A 23,934-nucleotide genomic window follows, 5' to 3' on the forward strand; every position below is an offset into this window, starting at 1 on the left:
ACTCAGGGGAAGGGATGCTTCCTGCCAGGGAGTCCTGCTTCAAAGCTTGAGGGAGAAGAGATAATTCTGACAGCTTGGGGCCTCACGGTCCTCTCTGAAGCTCCACACAGTTTCAAGCTGGCATTTCAAACGCCCATGGGCCACAGGGAGGGAGATATAACCAGTTGGCTGATTATTATCCACTAGCTGGAGAGCTTAAGTTAGTGAAATAAAGATCCCAGGGTCAAGTAGCATAGCCCAGGCAGGTCCACCTCCCCAGAGCTTTTTTTCCTTCCACTCTCTCAGGAAAGGCAGATCCAATACACATCCTGGTGTTTTACCTCAGACAGAGAATAGCTTTTTAAATCTTTCTTAATCTTTCATTATCATCATAAAATGCATTTAGGTAGAATTCAAAAAATTACCAAGTGAGATGATAGATCAGTGGAGAGACCTGGATTAGGGAGTTAGAGGGATCCTATCTCTATTATTGTTTGGCTTTGGTCAAGTCCTTTCCTTTCTCTAAGATTCCCTTCCTATTCTAAAAATCTATGATCTATTTTCTTTGAAACAATTCTCGTGAGGCAAATCAAGTATTATTGTACCCATTTTGCAGATTAGAAAAATGAGGATCTCGAGAAGTTAAGACTTCTTTTTATTGTTATGGGGTAAAGGTCAAAGCCAGGATTTGAACTATGTTCTCTACTGTCATACACATAAAAATTTTATTTTTTATTTTTTACAAGACAGTGGAGTTACGTCCTCCTGACTTCAGAGCCAGTTCTCTATCTACTGCTACCTAGCTGCCCCTGTAATACACTTTTTTAAAGGGTTTTTTTTGCAAGGCATTATTAAGCATCTGAGGTTGAATTGGAACTCAGGTCCTCCTGACTCCAGGGCCGGGGGTCTAATCCACTGCACCACCTAGCTGTCCCCAATATGGTATGGTAGAAAGTGTATAGGGGCAACTAGGTGGCACAGTGAATAGAGTGCTGGTCCTGGAGTCAGGAGGACCTGAGTTCAAATCCAAACTCAGATGCTTAATAATGTCTAGCTGTGTGGCCTTGGGCAAATCACTTAACCCCATTGCCTCAAATAAATAATTTTTTTTTAAAAAAGAGGAAATAATATCATCACATTCAACTGAGATTAATATATAACATGGAACCAATGTAAAGACTAACGGAATGCCTTCTGTGGGGGGTGGGGAGAGGGAAGCAAGAATGGGGGGAAATTGTAAAACTCAAAATAAATAAAATCTTAAAAAAAGAGAGAGCGAGAGAAAATGCAGGCCATTTATCATGAGTTCTCTTCTATAACTCACAAATCAAGAGATAATATTTGTAAAGTGCTTACCACAGTGCTCGTTGTGTAGTAAATGCTCTATAAAAGCTTTATTTACTTCCCTTCTCTTCCCTCTCAAAAGCTTTGTCAAAAATTCTCTATTCACTCCAACTTTATTACACTTCCTTAGGGCAGCTAGATGATGCAGTTGATAGATAAGAGCACTGACCTTGGAGTCAGGGGGACAGAAATTCATATCCAGTCTCAGACTCTTGGCACTTACTAGCTATGTGACATTGGGCAAGTCACTTAATCCTGATTGCTTCACATCCAGGATCATCTCCAGTCATCTTGATTCATATCTGGCCACTGGAGCCAGGTGGTTCTAGAGAAAAAGTGAGGTTTGTGACTTTGCACAGTGCCCCCTCACTCAAATCCAGTTCATGTGCTTGTCATGGCATCACCTCCCTGAAGTCATGGACTTCTTCAAGAATGAAGGATAAACATCATACCATACTATCTCAGAAGAAATAGTCATCTGTCTCTCTGATCATAATATGCATTTTCTTTCAAGCAATCCAGAGAACCCTTCAAATTAAAATGTAGTCCAAATAAATAATTTAAATTTCCAAAAACAAATTGCAGAATATATTAGAGGGCAGGCCAGTCTCTCCCATCCCAACCTGCCTATTTACTCCCTCCAACTCTCTTACACAAATCCCTCTTATCCTTAACCATCAGGCTTCTTATCAAAGGAGATGTGTTTTTAAAAGGCCTAAAAAAACTTTTAAAAAAGATTTTATTTATTTCGAGTTTCACAATTTTTCCCCAATCTTACTTCCCCACAGAACTAGAAGAACTTTTAACTGTTCATCTCACACTGTACAAAAGGCTCAGATTGTGTGAACACTTTCTACTCCTCCTTTATTCAAAAAATATCAATAGGAATCTTGAATACCCTGACTTTTCTTCTGACTTCCTGTCCAAGCACAGCAGGAGAGCCAAAGTCCCAAGGAGATAATTTACCAGGATATTGAACCAAAGCCACACTGCAACTTCAGGCTGATAGCACGTAATGTTCTAGCTGACTATAAATTACCTTAAACATAGGGTTTTTGGGGGGTTGTTATCATGACTATAAGACTAGCAGGGGGGAAATTTTCTTCTGATTCAAAAGGAAGCTCTTCAAGAGCATTATTACTACTCAGAGATGAAGGGGGGGGAACGCATAGGATGCAATGGGAATTGGAGGAATATGAGGAAACTGTCACCATCCCCATTCATCCATCGCCTACTTTTGTGGGTAATAATATCACATGAATAAGACCCATCATTTGGACTTTTTTCCGTTACTGTTGAATACCAAAGGTATTCAATAGTATCTAGGTGATTGTTAAGAGAATTATAGTTTGTTCAGCTTTGTGAAGGTGTGCAGAATTTCTTTTGAGATTAACAAGTCTCAATTCCAGGTCTCATGATGGAAAACACTATATGCAATGAAACAACTATGAAGTCTGAATGCAGCTGAAAGTATACTGTTTTCACTTTTTTTGGTGTCTTTTCCTTTTTTCTGTTTCTTCTTCTTTACAACATGACTAATGTGGAAATATGTTTACATGATCACACACATATAACTTATATCAGATTGCATGCCAGATGGGGGATGGGAGAAAAATTTGAAACTCAAAATCTTATAAAAATGAATGCTGAAAACTAAAATAAATAAAATAAAATATTTTTAAAAGTTACCCCTAATTAATCACTCAGGTGATGCTATATTATCATTTGTCTTTGGGGAGTAGGGAACATAATTTTTCTAGAAAAAGAACTGATAAATAAAATATGTATAGAATAATTTTACTATAAATATATATATATATATATATATATATATATATATATATATATATATATATATATATATATATTGCCTAATGATAACCTCCTCTGGGGGAACAAGTAAAAGAAGTTTGCATGTTGTATATTTGAAAAGAGTAGCAAGTTGTGCATAGTAGATTTGCAGATTCATGTGCAAACATCTTTTTATTATACTATGTTACAGAAATGCTTGTTTTATTCCATAAATTAAAAATAAAATTGAAAAAAGGTAAAAAAAAATTAACTTTTCTCTATTGAAAAGCTTAACTTAGCAAATAGAGCACTGAATCAGGAGGGCCTAAATTCAAATATGACCTCAGAACTTACCATATTTCCCCAAGTACAAGATGCTCCCTTGAATTTGAAAAAAAAATATGTATTATATAAAGTTATTGAACTCAAGTTTTACTCATCATCAAATTCATACAACTCATCACCACTGTCACAACTCTCATCCATTAGCTCATCCTCATCTGCTTTTGATGACCAATCACTGTCTTAGGCTCTGACTGCTCTCCTGCCTGTGCTCTGGTCTGTGGTTGACCACAAGCTCTCCCTGGGCAAGTCTGGGGTGTAGACACGTGCTTAGTACATTCCCTCTCATGAACCTGAAACACCAATTGTGTCCTCCTTTGAAATCAGTCACTTCTTTTTCATCAGCAATTCTTTCAGCCTCCTGCTGAACCATCTTTGTGGACACAGGAATTCCACTTGCCCTTTGCTCTTCAATCCATCTCTTCGACCCCCTCTAACTCAGGCCATTTGTCTGACTTGCCTCTTATTACCTTCTTCTGCCATGGAGGTCTCAGTTGGGTTTTTTCTTCCCATAGCCATTCTCTGATTGTTTTTTCAGTTGGAGGAAGACCAAACTGGTGTTCAGCAGCACAATTTCCATTCACTTTTGTAAACTATATCACCTTGAACTTGAATTCAACACTGGAAAAAAAATCTTTTTCTGAGTCATTTCTGGGAAGAATTTGGCGAAATGTAACCTAATATACCAGTAACAATGTGAAACAATGCATGCAAAGAAAACAATGAGTGTGGGAAATGCAATTTTAAAAATCTACAAGTGCCAAAACAAGAGCAAAAAAGGCAAGAAATGCAAGTGAAAAAAAAATCTACATCCACTGTGTAAAACACTCCCAAGTTTTAGACCCCAAGTTTTTTGGAAAAGGGAAATAAAATAATATTTACCTAGCTGGGTGACCTTGGGCAAGTCACTTAACTCTTAACACTTAACCTTGCAAACCACCCCCCTCCAAAAGAGAAAGAAAGAAAGAAAAGAAAAGTCTAGCTTGACAAAAATCGGTCATTTTCCCTGTTATTTCAAATGCAAATGATCCTGAGAAAGTCATTCACCTCCTAGTATGAATAAAAAATGTCAGCTGATGGTAGGAACTCAAGGAGAGCATTGAGGGCTCAGAAAATAGGAGGAAACAGTGCAGAACAGGAAAATATGGAAAACTGTGGTCAATTTTGAATGGGGTCTGCCATGACATCAACCTGCTTCATATTCCTTTTGGGGTTATACCAAACTAATTTCCTTTTATGATAGTTTCTAGACTAGAATCAAGGCAACTATAGATATATTTTACCTATAAACTGGTAAAACTCATTCTTTTGTTCTTATTATGGACAAGATAGTAAGATATGACCTAGATAAAAGTACAGTTAAGAACACTGGGACCTCACTGGCCAGATACAAAGAGTGGTCATTCATTAATTGCCCTTTGTCATTGGTTATACCAGGAATTTCTGCTTGGTTCTATGCATTTTTTTTTAGTTTTTGCAAGGCAGTGGAGCTAAGTGGCTTGCCCAAGGCCACACAGCTAGGTAATTATTAAGTGTCTGAGGCTGGATTTGAATTCAGGTATTCCTATCTCCAGGGCCGGTGCTCTATCCACTGTGCCACCTAGCTTCCCCTCTATGCATATTTTTTAACTTTATTTTGGAGGTTTTGTTTTTATAAAAGACTTGGATAAAAGTATGAATTCCATATTTATTAAATGTGGAGCTAACATGATAATATTTAAAAAACCACAATGAAAAAACACCATTATTACAAATTAGAACATTACTCCAAGTCTAATAAAATGAAATTCAGTAAAAGTAAATATAAATTCCTGTGCTTACAAGATGATAAAGGCAGAACTATTAAATCCAGACCAGTTAAGATATTTGCTCCTTTGTAAATGATCTGAGGGTTTTATGGAACTGAAATCTCAAAATGAATCTATAATATGATATGGCAACTGATAAACTAATATGAACAAGGGATATGAAAGTTATCTTCAAGTTTGGAGGGATGTCATGGGGAAGAAGGATTATATTTGTTCATCTTGGTCCAAAAAGGAATAACTAGATGCAGCGAATGAAAGGTACAAAGAAGCGGATTTAGGCTTGACACAAGGGGAAAAACATCCAAATAAATTCAGAATCACAGAAAATTAACAGGGATCCTAGCAGGTAACAACTGATAGATGAAAAGGGTTCTTTCTGCTGCAGCATACATGGTTGTGGTCACTATTCTCTACTCAAGGACATCAACTGAAGGGGAGCCTGCTAGTTTTATAGAGACCACAATCTGCACCCTTCCCTAACCATCATTCCCCAGCATATGTTATTTTCTTTTATTAGAATGTAAGTTTCTTGAGGACGGGGACTGTCTCACTAATGTATTTGTATTCCCAGAACTTAGCTCATCTCTAATTATTAGGAAAATTTCCCTAATAATTAAATTGTATCTTTCTGACATAATGAAAAAAAATTTAATTTCATTTTATTGAACTAGATTATCTTTAGAATCAATCCTAACTCTAAAATATAATTCTCTTTCATTTTATTAATTTTTATTATTGGGGGTTCAGAATTAATACTTCTTCAACTTTTGATTAACAGAAAATCTGTCTTTTATTAACATTAACCTCACCAGACCAAAACCTAGGCCTGGGCAATAAAGACCATTCCCTCTTTGGAGGATACAAGCAGAGGATGAATGATCACTTCTCAGGTTTGTTAAAGAGGGGATACTCAATCAGGTATAGCTGTTGGACAAGATGTCCTTCCAGGAACTGTCTGAGATTCTGTGATTCTATGCTTATTTGGATATATGTAATAGAGATTACAACTCCTTGAAGAATTCCTTTGTTTGAATATAGAGAAAAGAATCATTCTCTAATGCACCTTGCAAACATTTACTTTGGCCCATCTTTTCATCCCCCTCTCCCTTCAGCCAACCCTCTTATGCCCACCTGAGGGAGAAGAGGGATTACTTGTAAAAATCAAGCACTGATATATTACATCCATTGGAATAGCATCAATTTCAAGTATTCCATTTTCAGTTTTTAAATAGCTGGTTTCCGTCATTACTTCTTTGGGTATTTATTCATCAAGTAATCCCCTAAAATCCATTCATTTATTCTCAGTATTGTTTCCTTGATCTCATAATACCATCAGCAATTACATAGAGAGCCCTTGATGAATACATGTACATCTTCCTATCCTCCGAGGGGAATACATGATGATATTTTTCTACCCTCCAAGGTGAACAGACATCTATAATAAGAAGCTGAGGGTATTTTGCACTCTAGAGAAATAAATCTCTCTACTCAAGATTTTCTGCTGGAGGAATGAGCTCAGATAACAAATCACTTTAACAAAGTGATTCAGATCCAGGGGTGCTTATCAGATCATTAGAAGTCAGTTGTGTCATTTAGGATCCATTAGAAATGTTTGATTACTTTTTAAAAACACTCCAATATGTTGTTTTCTTTCCTTAAAATACAAAATAGGTGCCACAAGATTCAATACTAGAGATAGGAATGACTCTTGTTACTTTATAGACAAAGCAGGGGCTTCATAAAGTCCCTGAGTAGTCTTAAAGCTTTTTCCATTTAAACCTTAATGACAGGCTGGAGGATGGAAAATAGAAACCACATGTAAATAGCATTTAAAAGTAAATCATTGCCTCTTTGCACCTGATTTGCACTCCAAATCCACTGCCACAGGACACCAACTTTTACATTCTCCCCCTTTATGAAAACATTGTATATATCTAGCTAGATCCAAATGGGACTAAGCTCTTTCACTCAGCATTTTCAGATCTTTGGCCACACTCTGTGTACTTCCATCCCTTCTTTCTCTTGTTCTGGAGACTGACCTATTGATCCACACACCCTCCCAGAGACTTTCTGAAACAGAACCCTCTTTCAAGCCCATTGCTCCCTTTGATATATTGTCTCCATCAGTTTGAATGTAAGCTCTTTGAGGGAGGGTACTGCCTCACTTTTTATTTTTATACTTAGCTCTTAGCTCAATGTCTGGCAAATAGAAAGCACATAATAAATGCTCCCCCTCATCCACCACCACCATTCCTTTGTTATGGGAGAAATATCTCCTTTTTCAATTCATGTGGTAGGTAATTGCTGCTGAAATAGAACACAGAAAATATAGAGGCTAAACATCCAGAATTTATTATGATTAAGCAGGGGTTCAGGGGGTAGAAAAACAATCCCAGAAAAACAATTAGGATCCTAATGAAATTTCTTAGAGACAAAATTACATCAGAGTTACAAAGAACTAATTCTTTTACATCTTATAATCTCATACATTCTCAAAGATCACAAAAGTTTTTTTAAAGATTCATAGTTCTTCCAATGTCATAAAAGTTTGAATGAACAGTTAAATAATTAATAGGATAATAGAATAAATTGTTAAAGAAGAATCATAATCTCATATATCTCTTAGGTAAACAAATGTAATTCAACAGACTGTAGGTAAACTGAGTCAAGGTTATGGATTAAATTCTGAGTGTGCAAAATTCTATATACCAAACTAAAAGGATACATTTTAAAGAAGTAACATTGAGAAAAAAAGATTTACAAGTTACTTAACCTCAGTTTGCCTCAATTTCTTCACCTATAAAATGGCAATACTAATAACACCTCACTCCCAAGTTTGTTATGAGTATCAAGTGATTTAATAATTGTGAAGTATCTGAAGTGCTTGGCACACTGAAGACTTTATAAATGCTAACTACTACTATCACATATAGAACTTCAGTGAAAGTTTAAAGGATACAAGGGTCTTATGAACAATTGATATAAAACATTTATAGTATAATAACCATAACATTATCAAACTGCAAACATTAATGAAAAATTAATTCAGTTATGAAAACCAAACTAGATCATTTCAGTTAAGTGAAATAGAAAAGCTATTCCATGAACAAAAGCAATTAGGAAAGGAGGGAAAGTAATCAATGGAAGAAAAAAATCTTTGTATTTAAAATGCTGATAAAGGTTTGTTTTCCAAGACAAAATCTATTTCCTGACAGAATAGTCAAAAGAGATGAACAATAATAATGATAATAGATATCATGTTGCTTTAAGAATTAGAAAGTGCTGGACAAATATTATCTCTTTTTATCTTTCCAATAACCCTTAGAGGTATGTGGTGTCATTATTCCCTTTTTTCCTGATAGAAGTTAGAAGACTTGCTCAAGGTGGCAGAGTGAAGAGCAAAGAAAATGTATTTAATTAAGTGCTGTATTTAATTAAGTGCTAAAAATGTTTTAAAATATCTCACTGATCATTATCATCTCCCTATGAAGTAGATATTACTTACCCTTTGAGGGAACTGAGATAGAGAGTTTAAGTTATTGACCCAAGATCACAAATCTAGTAAGAGGCTTAAGTGGATTTGAACTCAGGTCTTTTGAAGTTCAAGTCCAGTCCTCTAGGCACTATATCCCTTAGCTACCTCAAATATTTTCTCAAAATAATTGCAAACTATTAACACCAATATAAAAAAAAAACCCTTGAAATCACTAATAGTAAGCAATGTGAAAATGAAAAACAAACCCAAGATTTTTCCCAGCAAGTTGGCAAAGAGGACAAAAGAAGGGAATCAGTGCTAACAGTATTGCTGAAAGAGGGCTACATTAATGCATTGCTGTTAGAACTTCAAATTGGTCCAATGACTCTAGAAAGCACTTGGGAATTACACAAAGTGACTAAAGTGTCCATATCCCTTGACTCAAAGATCACTGTGATGCATCTATCTCCAAGGGGATCAATAGCAAAAACAAAAGCTTCATATACATCAAAATATTTTTACCAACACATTTTGAGGGGGCAAACAATTGGTAACAGATTAGATACTTATCCATTTGGAAATATCTAAATAAAATAATAAATATGAAGTAGCATAAAGGTTTGGATTAAGGGATACACAATGAAATAAAACCAGGAAAACAATATACATAAAGATTACAATTGCGTAAATGAATAAAATAATAACAATAAAATAGTAAAACTGAATGCTACAAAATTATAATGACCAAACTTGGGCCCCAAAGAAGAGATATATGAAGATAAATCCTCCTATTTCTTTACCAAAATAGTGGACAATGAATGTAGAACACTGAGTATATCCTCAGCCTTCTTTAACATGGTTAGTTTTGTAGAAATTTTTCTTCTTATTTTTTATCTTTATTATAAAGAGTGACTTTTCGAAAGGGAGAAGCAGAGGAAAATCATAAAAAGTAACAAAAATATACTCATAAAAATTTATATTTTAAAAAAATTTAACTTAAAATGAACTTTATTTATCCTCTTGGTGGGAATGGCAGGAACAGGTCCTGCTTATTAGGAAGAAGGAGTAAGTAGCTTCTAAGAGTAATCTTTCTAAAATAGCTCTTTGATCAGATCAAATAGAGAAATGTCATGGAGGGAAAAGAAGATAGGAACTAGGGTTGGGAGCCTAGAAGGTCTGAATTTTAATCTCACTTCCAAACATTTTACTAGCTGAATGACTATAAGTCTTTTTTTTTTTAGGTTTTTGCAAGGCAAATGGGGTTAAGTGGCTTGCCCAAGGCCACACAGCTAGGTAATTATTGAGTGTCTGAGACCGCATTTGAATCCGGGTACTCCTGACTCCAAGGCTGGTGCTTTATCCACTACACCACCTAGCTGCCCCCTGAATATAAGTCTTGATTTATTTACTTCAGAGATTCAAAGAATCATAGTCAGGTCCCAGTGGAATGTATAACATTGTGCAAACTTTAAAGTGATGTATGAATGTCAGTTATTATCATTCCCCTCTTTATAAAAATCAATACCCCACCTCTTGAAGTATAAATTCAATAGCCTAGTACCCATAAAGTCTTTCACAATTTGACTTCTAACTATTTGTTTATAGCAATAACTCCTGTTATACCTCAACACAGGGTGTAACAAAAGTCTTAAGTACAATTTTAAACTTTAGTAACAGTTGTAAGTCATTAAAGCTTAAAACTGTATTAAGACTTTTGGTACAACCCATGTAGCCAGTCAATCCTATTCAACCCAACTTGTGTCCTCACTGATTTCTAAGCAGACCATTTCTTTAAACTGAAATGCCTCCTTTACTCCTCTCCATCTATCCAAATCCCACCTAGGCCTCAAGATTAAGGTCAACTGCTACTTTAGGTAATCTCTCCTAAATTTCAACCCATAGTGACCTCTTCTTCCTTTTGATATTTTCTAGAATTTAGTGTTTGCTTTCTTTGACTTTATTTATTTGTTGTTGCAAGAGTACAGTTGATAGAATGGAAAAAATGCTGAGCATGAACCCAGAAGAGTACTCACTATCCATGCAAGTCATATAAGCATTAAGTGTACCAGTTTTCTCACCCATAAAATGAGGATAATATTTTTGCCACCTACATCGTAAGAATATTACGAGGTGATTTTCTTCCTTTTCCCTTAGTCCTAATTCCTCTTACACAAAATGATTAATATGTAAATATATTAAATAGAAATGTAAATATACAATGTTTACTAGACTGTTCACTGCCAAGGGGAAGGGGGAGGGAAGGGAGGATGGTAGAAAAATGTTTAAACTTATAAATTGGCAAATGGATGAATGCTGAAAAACTACTATAGCATGTAATTGGAAAAGCAAAATGAAATAGCAATTTTAAAAAGAACATTATGAGGAAAACACTGAACTAAATGTAGGTTTTTAATGAACTATGAACTATTTATGTAGAACTATGTAGATCTTATGTAGATCTTGATTGGGGCAATATATATATATATATATATATATATATATATATATATATATTAAAAGACAGGAAATTTTTGAACAAAAAATTAAGATTGAGGTCTTTACTTCCTAAAGCTGTACCTGGGGGTTTTGTTCTTGTTCTTGATTTCTCTGCCTCCCTTTCAATTGCATGTGAGACCAGAAAATCTTGGTCTGGTGGGAGGAGGAAAGGAAGTTTGAGAAAATAGCATCTTAGATCTGGATGGTTTCTCTCAAGGCAACACTTGTAAATGATTTTAAATGGGTGCTGCTGGATAGCAATCAGGAGTTGATGGAAATGGAAGGGAACTTTCTAATTTTCAGGAGTTTTTTCCCCCCTTTTTGTAAGCAATCGAAGTTAAGTGACTTGTCCAGGATCATACTAACCCTATGAACCGTGTCTGAGACCAAATTTGAACTCAAGTCCTCCTGACTCCAAGTCTGGTGCTCTATCCACTGAACGACTTAGCTGCCCCCCCCCAACTTTAAGTTAATAGAGGTTTGGAACAGATATTTTGTTCCTTGTTAACAAAGGTAAACAGATTCAAAAATAAATTGATAAAGAGACTCTATTGACTAATTCCCTATGCTATTTTGAAAAGAATTTGAGCCCTAAAGGTGAGACTTTCCCCCAGACAGAAAAGGCACACACACACACACACACACACACACACACACACACACACACACAAACACACACACTCCTTTCTTTATAGACAAAAAACTAGTCAGGGTTTCTTCCTAGTCAGATGAAGCAATATAGAAAAACATGACTCAATAACAGAGCTAAATCCTAAGTCTCTGGTCTTGAGCTAAAAGAGAGATGGCAGAGTCCAATCCTCTTACGGGGAAGAAAAGTATGCCAGCAGAAGACTCAGATAAATTCAAAAGTTGATAGCAAAAGAAAAGGTCCACAAGATGTACCCACCAGAACAGCCCCTAGCAGCAGCCATGTCTAGCAAAGACAGGACCACCCTCTAGTGAATACATGGGAAGGCAAGACCAGCAAAGAGCAGGTCAAGGGGAAGCAGTGCAATGACATCTGCATTAATGGTTCTGTAGCATCAGAGAAGGAATTTCTCCTTCCCCATTTGTCCTGGTTTCATGTTATTTATCTATGAATGTTTCCCAACTATGACTTCTCTTTGGGACTATCTACCTTTCTTTGTTTCTCCATGATTAGCACTGCATCTAGCACATAGTTTAATAAATATTTATTGACTTGCAAATTTACTTATTTGTGAGAAAGCATGTTCCAGGTCTATGGAGGACATGCTCTATTGTTACTTTTCTTTCTTGGACAGTACTTATAATGTTATTAATAGAGGAAACTCCTTCTACTAAAGCAAATCAACACCTTCTCTGAAACTTATAGTCTTAGAAAATTACCTAAATTACTAAAAGGTTAAGTGACTCTCTGAAGGTCACATAACCAATAAGTTTCTGAATTGGGATATGAACTCAGATCTTTCATACTCTGAGTCCAGATTTCAATCCACTTACCCTACCATCTTTTACCATGCTATTTTTCTTAATATTCTATTTTATTAAATGCCTCTTTTTTTTTTAAAGTAGCTAAGTCTTCTGGCTGGTAATTACAAACACACTGATGTGGTTCTGTGAGCTATGGTGATGTTTGGCAGGATAGGAGCTCACAGAATAACTTAAACCTGGAATATCTTCTCTAGGGGCCCCTTTTACAAGAAGATAATGACCCATATGCTACATATAAATGTGAATTATTATTGTGAAAGAGGAACCATGATGAGGTGGAAACCATCTATATTTAGTCAGGAGACCTGAATTCAAACTATAGCTTTGACATTTATTAGCTGTGTGACCTTGGGCAATCAATCAATCAAAAAGTATTTATTTAGTAGCAAGACACAAGATTTTATTAAGGGCAACACATGAGGTTCTTTGAAACTCAATTTCTTCATTTGTAAAAGTGGGGATATAGATAAGAAGTTAAGTAATGTTTTCTTTAATTAGTCATTGCAATGGCAAATCAAGTTATCCACTGATAATAAGACATTTTTGTTGTGAAAAAGTCATTAAATTAAAGCTATAAAGTGGACATTGTGGCAGAGAATCTTGAAATGATAGGTGTTTGTAGGCCAATTTGTTATAATCATTGAACTTCAACTTTAGATTCATAAAGAGAATTATATTTTAGAGCTAGGACTGATTCTAAAGATAATCTAGTCCAATGACCTCATCTCACAAGTGAAGCAATTAAGATATAAGCATAAACTAAAGTGATTGTTCAAAGTCACATAGATAGTAGCAGATCCAGAATAAGAGCTGACTCCCAGAGAATCAAAGAGTACCAGATTATTGAACCTAGATAGAACTAGAGGGGTAATCTAGTCTCATTTCATAAATGAGGAAACAGGGCCAGGAATATTAAGTGACTTTCTACAGACAAAGAGATAAATGAAATTCTAAAACACGTTTTTTGAGTCTTTTGACTCCAAAAGGATACTCAACTGTCAAATAAATAATGTTTACTTTTTAGGACAAGTATTTAGCATTTAATACTATACTGTGGAGGCAAAAAATGGTGACAATATCTAGTTACTTTCAATTAACAAACAAATGATATTAGCTTATATCCATGCAAAAGCACTTTCTATAGCAATCCTAAGAGATAGGATAATACAACATTACTATCTTCTATTTTTTAGAAGCCCTAAAGTGATTATAACTCATTCACAGAAACATAGTTTGAGGTAAATGATAAAACCAGCACATGAATCCAGTGTTTTTTCATGATACCATGCTACTGAAGGACCTTTTTCTTGTTGACTCCAAATTTAGACTTTTATCACTACCATCAAAGCTATGCTCAAATTAATAAATGTTTGTGGAAAAGTGGAGAATCTCATATTTACACATAAAGACTAACAAATTGCCTTCTTTGGGGGTGGGGGAGGGAAGCAAAATTAAGGGAAAAATTGTAAAACTCAAAAATAAATAAAAATCTTTCTTGAATGAAAATAAAAGAAATTTATACACCATTGGTAATAAGAAAGAATTCTAATAAATATCTTATTGAGTTGGAAGTAATCAATTTGGACATTATGAATGCTAATAATATGACAAAAAAATCCAGGTTGGAAATTCTTATAACTAATATTCATATTTCTTAGACATATAAATATAGTTAAAGTACAGGTATCCCTCAAAGCACCTTGTCTAGTTCTTTCCATAAAAGATATTTGTGAGATTCTATTTAAAGCTGATCATATCAGATAATTCCAGAATTGGACAGTGTGATGGTATAACATATATCCATCTCTTTAGAAGACTAATTAAAATGGGGGTTTCCAACTTGTGATTGATGAGAAGATATTAAGGACTTTGCAGAAAAAGGGTACTATTTATTTCTGTTCTTGATATGAGTAACTCCATTTCAGAATGCTTCCATTTCAGAATAATTATATTCCCTTGCCCTAGTTATTATGCTTTATTAGCTTTCTTAGTGGGGAAAGAACATCTTAAACTTTAAAGTGTTATGCAAATATGATTTTTTCTTATCTGGTAATTATTATACTTTCTTTTGTTCTGTCTATTGACTATTTAATTAAATGATTCCCTAGCAAAGAGAAATTCATATTTAGACAGCTGTTTTGCAAATAGACTTATAATATAAATGTAAAACATGCAATCTGGATTTGAGAATGATCAACAAACTAAAGGCAGGATTTCAATTCAAAAGAAGTTGTCCTTGTAAGTAGAAAAATCTCTCAAGTGAGTATTTATATATGTCAGAAAACAGCCTTATTCAGAATTTGTTTACATGTAAGAATTAGAAGACAATAGTTTTATGTCTATGTCTTGTTACATTTGACATCAAATTCTCACCTTGATGTATGGTCCAAGATCCTGTCTTTTTTGCTGTTCCATTGTTTTCAGTTGTGTATGATTCTTGAGTCTCCCTGACTCCATTCCTAACACTCTCTCCACTGTGCCACCCAACTCTGAAGATCTTATCTAGACTACATGAATAAAATGCAGAACTATTTTAATCATTGCAATATAACAAGAATATTTGACAGAATATAGTGGTTCAGGAAATGTCAAGACTCAAGTGTATAACTATACATGATTGGAAGAAGAGAAAGTAAAGGTTAACAAATGTTTTAAAGTTTTTTCTTCAGGAAATTCTCATAGATAATAGTTGAGTAAAACTTTGATTTACAGTAGGGTTTAACAGGGAACTGCTGCTTCTGCTGCTGATACTTATCCTTCGTTTTTAAAGAAGACCAAGGTATCAGGAAGGTGAAGCCATGACATGCACAAGATTTGGATTTGAGTGAGTGGGGGTGCTGTGCTAAGTCATCAACCTCCCTTTTTCTTCCAGCGCCATCTGGGCCTAGTGACCAGATAAGAATCAACATGACTGAAGATGAATGTGAGGTAATCAGGACCCATGAATTTTGGGGACCTAAATTGGGGGAGGACAAGACCTAGACCAGAATCTTGTTTTTCCTTCTTCTCTTACTTCTTATCACTGTCTAGCAACTCAGTTTCCTCATCTATAAAACAAGAATAATAATAGCACCAACCTCTCAGGGTTCTTGTGAGGACCAAATCAGATAACATGCAAAATGTATTGCAAACCTTAATTGCTAGTGATAATCTTATGATTTTTATGATTATGAGGAACTGGTGTTTCTGGGACTTAAGAAGTTGCTCATGGCTCAATTTGGTGGCCACTGGCTCCACTGAGAGAGTTCTTTCCATCAGTCTAGTTGTTTTGAGAATTATGTAGACTTTTATGAAAAATAGCAACCTCTTTCCCTCAGATTCAAGCTCCTGGACAACTTTATAGAATAAGAAAGTCAAACTTGTCTTCCAGAATTTCTCACACTGAAACATCCCTCTGCCTTTCCAACCCCCCTTCCATTAGTGAGTTCTTTCCAAGGACCCCAATTTTGTGGATGGGCCCAGATCATTTATGCTTTATTCCCCTCCTTGATGGGCTTCCTACTCTTTGGACTTCACCATCATGCCCCTCTGAAGGTACCTTTCTCTCCCACCTCAAGTTTTCAGTTCCCTTTTATATACTCAACTACCATGCCGAGTGCGCCTGCCCTGCTGCTCTCAAACTGTTCAGTATTCTGTTCTTAATCAGGGTCAGGCTGGGACTTGGAGACTTTCTAACTCACTGTAGAATTTGCTTAATTAGCAGTTATCTTCTTCCTGATTCTCTTCCTATCCTAAAGACCCCAAGGGATCTCCTTACTAGTAGAGGCCTGATAGCCCCAGAGAGTGGTTTGTCCTGGTCATGCTGGATGAGCATGGGCAGAAAGTCACCTTGTAGGATTTAGGCTGCCCCAGCTGCTATTGAACATCCCATGTTTTTTATCATTTTGCTTCAGGTAACAGAATAAATCCTTCATGCTCTTTAAGCAATCTGATTCCATGAGAAAAGGGCCTCCTTCAATGTATCCAAGTGTGACACCATAGAGAAAAAAATTCACAGTTCATTATATAAAAATCCATAAATTGTGAGATCAGCAAGGAGAGAGATGAGGCAGGCTAAAAGGATCAAAAGAGATAAGAGCATCCCATCAATTCAAGTCTTCCTGCCACCCACCCCCCACAATTGACTCCTTCAGCCTCTGCTCTATCTTGCCACTGCACTAAGAAATTTTCAAATTGGAAATAGAGAAAAAGGGAAAAAAATGTCTAAACAACATTAAGCCAGATGCCACATGATGCAGCAGGTCATGCCATAGCAAACAAATAACAATGAATGAATTCACAGAAAGTCATAGGAGACAATATTTTGTAAATTCAAATACTCAAATGGATCTTTGATTTCATTCATGTGGATGTATGCTTCAATAATGTGGATTTCAACCTTCCATGTCTTCCTCTCCAATCAGCTGTTGTTCATGATCTCTCATACATTTGATATAGTGGTTCACCCAACATATTGGAAATTTTTCTTGCTCACTTGATATTAAGAGGAAAGCAGTGGATCCCATAAACAGTCTAGGAGTCATTCCTTGATCTTACCACTTAATCAATTGTTGCTCATAAATCTCTTTGATGATCTTTCTTATTCTGCCATTGCTTTATAATTGTTTGTATATAAAATACTATCTACTAGAACAACCATATGTCTCTCCATTTCCCTTTGGGTGATTTTCAGTTTTAATTCTTGAGAAACTATATAGTTCTAAGATTTGTAACCATATATATCCAGAAGGATATTACATTATTCTTTTAAAAGATCAGCTATTATTTCAGGGAGAACACTGGGGACTTTAAATTAACTTTCCAGTCTCCCAAAGATGATCCAGCCTACTTCCTTCCTCTTTTTGAGGCATTACTGTCTTGTGGTTCTCCTTCTATCAATCTTATCAGTCCCCTGTCTCCTTTGCTGGATATCCCCTGCTCCCCATAACATACCCTTTAAACATAGGTGTCCCATGGACTTTTGTCCTGGGTCCTCTTCTTTTCTTATACTACTTCAGTTGGTGATCTCATCTGTTCCCATGGATTTAATTACCATCTCAGCAGTGACAGTTCCCAAATCTATCCATCTTATCCTGAGTTCTCTATTGACAACAGCCTTTTAGAAAACTTTCAAGGATTCCTCAATTTCACCTTTGCAATATTTGTTGAATATGCCCCCTTCTCTCCTCTGATACTATCACCATCACAGAGCAGGGTGCACCTCATCGCCTCATACCTGGACTCTTACCTGCTAATGACTGTTTGCCTCAAACTTCTCCCTACTCCAGTCCATTTTCCATCCAGTCAACAAAGTGATTTTCCTAAAACGACTCCAACTATGCCATCCCCCTACTCAGTGAACTTCAGTGTCTTCCTATTTTCTCCAGGATCAAATAATTATAGTTATTAATAGTTAACATTTATATAACTTACCAAATGCAGAGCACTGTGGTAAGCACTTTATAATTACCTCATCTTTTCCTCACAACAACACTGAGAGGCTATTACTATCCATAATTAAGTACTATTACTATCCATAATTTACAGTCGAGGAAACTGAGGCAGGCAGAATTTTATCTAGAAAGAGTCAGAGGCCAGATCTGAATTCATATACAAAAATACAAAATTCCCAAATGGCATTCAAAGTCTTTTATAATCTAGTAACCTCCTCTTACCTTTTCAGTTTTCTTACATCTTGCTCATCTCTACATAGTCTCTAATCCTGTCCTCCTTATGTCAACCAGACATTCAATCTTTTGGCTCTATTTTTTATGACTCTCTCCCATACCAGAATGTTCTCTCCATCTTCATCTACTTTCTTCCCTGACTTCAGTCCCAATATTTCATCTCATACAGGGAGCTTTTCAAATCTCTCTTAATTCTAATGTCTTCTTCCTTTAAATTATTTCTTATTTATCCTGTATGTAGATTGCTTTTTATGTAATTTTTGCCTCCTCCATTATATTGCAAGCTCCTTGCTGTTTGGTGCAGGAACTATTTTTTGCCTAATTTTTGCATCTCTATGACAATATCTGGCATATAATAGACATTTAATAAATGTTTCTGACTTACTGATTTTCCATTCTAGTCCCAAGTCATTGTTCATTGGGAATGTTTGTCCAAGATCTATATTGCAATAACAGATGAGTTTAGGACTCTTGTGGGGAGAACAAGTCTCAGTACCTGAAACTCTATTGAAGACCTGGTTAACTACACAATGTAGGAAGGCTAGGGTTCTCAGAAACAGATCACAAGGTTGTTTGGTGATGCTTATATATAAAAGCTAGGCTGTGCTAGTCAGGCGATGTGTATATAAGTTCTAGCCCTGAGTGTGATCTTTAGTAGATACATAGGTCAGGATCATTGATATCCTTTAAGTCACTTTTAAAAAAAATAAGGTATAACTTGAGAAACAATCTTTCAATACTTTCAAACCTGAGTCACCTCCAGCACAATTTCCCCCTGCTTAGACTTAGTATGATTTTCTCATATTTGTTCTATTCAGTTCCTCTGTCATCTGATCTGGAATTGTTACATTAAAATCTAAATGTAGTGTTCTGACTGCCTTTGATGGGGAAAAGAATTGATATTAAAACCTTTGCAGACCTTTTCCACATTTAATGTGTTTATCCTTTAATTTTTCATCCTCAGATACTTCCCCACATACATCAATTTAATGAGAATAATTTGTAAACCTCAGAAAAGGTATCTGGATAAAGATATTAGAAGGAAACTGAAGAGCTTTTACAATATTTTACAGTAAACCATATTTTTACCATTGCACAACTGACTGAAAGATGTAGGAAATACAAGACTCAATAGTGCCTATTGTTTGCTGACTTTTAAAAATTATTTGATTCAGAAAAGGGAAATGTAAGCTTAAAAGATTTTCTTCCAATATAATGTATCTCATGAATATGGAAAATTATACATATTGTTTAAAGGTATAGAAGGCAAGGTTTAGAAGAAAGCCATGTATGCTCATCAAAGGTATTCACTATTGTCATGGCAGAGGTACAGTTTAGAATCCAAATCAAAAAGAAAGTCTCTATGGATGGTGCAATCGTTAGATAATCTTTGCAAATGTTATTGTACTGATTGTATTAATTCTTGAAACACTGAGGTCTGCTATATGAACTCCCTAACCACACAAAAGAATTTAGCCTAATCATCCAAATCGTAAAAGTCACATGGTTGATGGATGCCTATTATTCATATTATGGCATATAATGTCAGAAGCAATATTTGAAACCATTCTAATCTATATTATATGTCACCATAATATCATCAAATCTTGCAATTTTCCAAATATGGAAAAATAAACTATTAATTTGAGGGGAAAGGACCATTATATAATGATAATTGCTTTGATTAGCTTATGACAATTTTTACCAATTAATAGAATAGACTATTTAAATTTCTATTCTAGTCTAAAACTTATTTAAAAATAGAACAGTAAATAAATGTGGCTCCCCACAGTACATTTTTTTTAACTTTTTGCAAGGCAAATGGGGTTAAATGGCTTTCCCAAGGCCACACAGCTAGGTAATTATTAAGTGTCTGAGGATGGATTTGAACTCAGGTACTCCTGACTCCAGGGCCGGTGCTCCCAAGAGTCTTCAGATTTAGTATCTATTCCTTGACTCTGAATTTGAATCTATTCATAAATACTTTCTATTTGTTTAGGTTTGTCCTCTTAAAAGTAGCATTGTCTTTTCAAATGAAAGAAAAGGAGAGAGAAAGGGGAGAGCAATGGAAAGACAATGAACATTATTTAAGATGTAGTAAATCATTTGTTACTGCATGATAATTAGCTAGCCATTTAAAAGACCTTGTTCCTGGGGATGGTGTCAGGTACTAGAGTTGAAGACAACTGGTTAGATCTGAAAGGAGATAGCAATAATTAAAAATTCATTTTTTCCTGTCAATAAATACAGTCATTCCTTGATATTCCTCAGGGGTTGGGACAAATCTGAAATATTATGAATAACTCTAAATCTCAGCCCAAATCTATATTTTTAATAATTTTGACCATATTAATTTAACATATAAATTAGACTTACATATCATTTAAAATATCGATATAATATATAAAGAACTTATTTACAATTAGAGTTGTATCAAAAGGGAATGGACTATCTTGGGGGAAATGAATTTCCTGTTTCTAGAGGTTTTCAAAAGAGGGTTCATTAGAAATGTGATAGGACTCCATAATTTGGCAGGAATTAGAGCAGATAACTCCTCTAGTCCCTTTTCAAGTCTGGGACTCTAGAAAAATGTGGAAGGATTGAATTTAAGTTATTTTAGGTAGCAAGCTATTTTTATGGTGTGTGGAAGAAACCTATCCAAATAGATAAATTCTACCCTGATCTCATTTCTCTGAGTTCCATTTCATAGTAGCTGTCACTAATGGAAGCACATGCCATAGCTTCAACTCTCATATATCATATCCTATATTTCTAAGCAGTTTGGTATAAAATCACCCAAAATCACAGGAAGAAAATTACAAAGACTATGATACAGAAACCAATAGCAAGAAAGGAATGCCACGGTTCCCAATAAGTTTCATTGCAAGCCAAGGTCTTGTAGTCTTTGATATTTTTCCATTTCTACTAAAACAATGAATTAGTCAATGAGAGCATTTCATTCCATCTCTGAACCTCCTTCACATAAGAAAGCAAAGAACAGACTCAATAGGGACAAACATAATAGTACGACTATGTGCTTATAACTTTATGTTGACTCAAGTAAAGTGAATAGACTACTAGTGCTACTACCCTTTCTTCCTGTCCAAAATGCTTCCAGTGGTTATTCCTTCTCTCACCAATAAAGGAATAGACCAGTGGACTCTGTAGCAGTCTTTTGCATATCCACTCAGTTCAACAGTCAACCAGAAGACTGAACCCAGGAAACAATTACAAAATGGCTTTTGAGCCAAGTACCTCCATTAATGTCATCAGGCAGCTCCAAAATCTGACTTCTTCCTTTGTCAACCCAGAGGTTCTCTTTTTTCCCAGGGCTTCACCAAAATTCACCATATTGGTGATGTAAACCCATTGACATCAGCCCACCCAAAGCAAAGAACAAAATTCAAGATGTCCATCAACTTTAGACTCCTTTATTAGTAAAGAGTATAGGTATGTACCAAGACCTAGGCAGGAATGCCATTTTGTGATAGGCCACAAATTTAGAGAGCTGATAGAGGACTGTCAAAGCTCTGTAGCAGCAGATGAAGGGGATAAACAGTTGTAGTAAGAGATGGGACTGGACTGGACTGGACTGCAGTGTCTGTGGAAAGTTGATATGGGTACAGCCTGCCAGTTCGCCGATGGGTACAGTAAAAGATGTATGGATCTAGAAAGAGCTGAGTTACCCATTCCAAAGGAGTGCCCAGTTGAGTCAGGAAATTTAGAGAAGTAAACATAGCTAGGTAAGACAAGGAAATAGGAAAAGTAGGTGGAAAAGTCAAGAGTCAAACTCACAGAGAATCTAGAAATGAATTCTTAGTTATACTAAGGAAAAGGTACTTTGATGAAGAAGTGGAAGGGTTCAAGAGAAATATAAGGTGGCACAGTAGATATAGCACTGATCCCTGAGTCAGGGAAATCTGAGTTTAAATTTGATCTCTGACACTTAATAGGCAGGGTACTTAACACAGTGGTAGACATTTAATAAATGCTCATTTCCTTCCAACGGTTCATTCAAATGGTGGTTCCAAGCTGACAAGTCTGCTTAATTTTGATTCCTTAAGGAAGCACCACCATTTTACATGTGAAATGGACTCCTAACTCAATGTCACAACTTAGAATTACTAGTTGCCTTTAAAACTAGAGTTCATCAAGCACCACTTTTTTCATGAAATCTCTTGAAAACTTTCAACCAAAATGGGAGAAGGGAGAAGTTAGAAGAGAGTGATAAGGGGCGGCTAGGTGGCATAGTGGCTAAAGCACCAGCCTTGGAGTCAGGAGTACCTGGATTCAAATCCAGTTTCAGACACTTAATAATTACCTAGCTGTGTGGCCTTAGGCAAGCCACTTAACTCCATTTGCCTTGCAAAAACCTTAAAAAAGAGAGAGAGAGAGTGATAAGAGGAGAGAAAGTGGAGGCATTGAGCACAGATGGCTTTTTCAAGGATTTTAACTAGGCAGAGGAAGAGAAACAACCGTTGATTTCTGGTAGGAGATGGTGGCATCAAGGAAAACACTCAAGAAGAGAAGGGAAGAAATTAGAGGGAAGTCATCATTCCATGAATAGTCATTGAAGCAATTAGTGTAAATCAGCTTTTGCAGAAGAAAGAACAAAGTAGAAGACCCAAGAAATGAAATTCCAGTGGAGACAGAGAACAATGATTATAGTGTCAGCTCTGTGGGTCCCCAGTTCCTACCAAGCCAAATTAAAACTCTTTATTCTGACCTTCAAGGTCTTTGCCACTGACCTCAACCAGACTAGAGATGGTCTTTCCATCCCCTTTATGTCCTCCAAGTTCTAGCCTAATTAGACTCCTCCCTATCCATACATTTTTCTCCTGCTCTCTCTCATCTCTATGCCTTTTACTGATAACCATCCCTCCCCCTTGCAAGGAGTCTCCATTCTTCTTCTTCTTCTTCTTCTTCTTCTTCTTCTTCTTCTTCTTCTTCTTCTTCTTCTTCTTCTTCTTCTTCTTCTTCTTCTTCTTTTTCTTTCTTTTTTTTTTCTTCTTCTCATTTGTTGAAATGTTAGTGCTAACAGCACTAACAGAGTGCTGGACCTGATGTCAGGAAGATCTGAGTCTCATTTCAGAAGCTGAGCATCTCCCCGAGGGTCCGCCAACCCAGGAGGCTGTGGGAATTGGGGAGCCATTTAGGTCCCAGCGGCAGTCCCTCAAGCCGAGCTCTCAGACCATAAAGTCCAGGAATAAACGTCGCCCCCCCGCCACAGCCTCAGCCTCGCTCATTGCCACCCCCCCCATCTGTGGGGCAAGGGCAGGCTTGAGAGAGGGAGGAGGGGAAGTGGGCGGTGCACACGTATGTGCGTGTGCGTGCGTGTGTGAGTGTGTGTGTGTGGGGGGGGGGAGGGTTGGTGTTCATGACCGGCGCGCGCGGACTCTTTTACCAAACCTCCCGACGCCAGCGCAGAATATTTTACCTGCTGCAGTCAGTGTCTCTGCTGTTGCCACAGCCGCCTCCTCCTCCTCCTCCTCCTCCTCCTCCTCCTCCTCCTCCTCCTCCTCTCCTCCCCCTCCTCCTCCCCTCCTCCTCCTCCTCCTCC

This window comes from Macrotis lagotis, chromosome 1, assembly GCF_037893015.1.
Source record: "Macrotis lagotis isolate mMagLag1 chromosome 1, bilby.v1.9.chrom.fasta, whole genome shotgun sequence".
Lineage (NCBI taxonomy): Eukaryota > Metazoa > Chordata > Mammalia > Peramelemorphia > Peramelidae > Macrotis > Macrotis lagotis.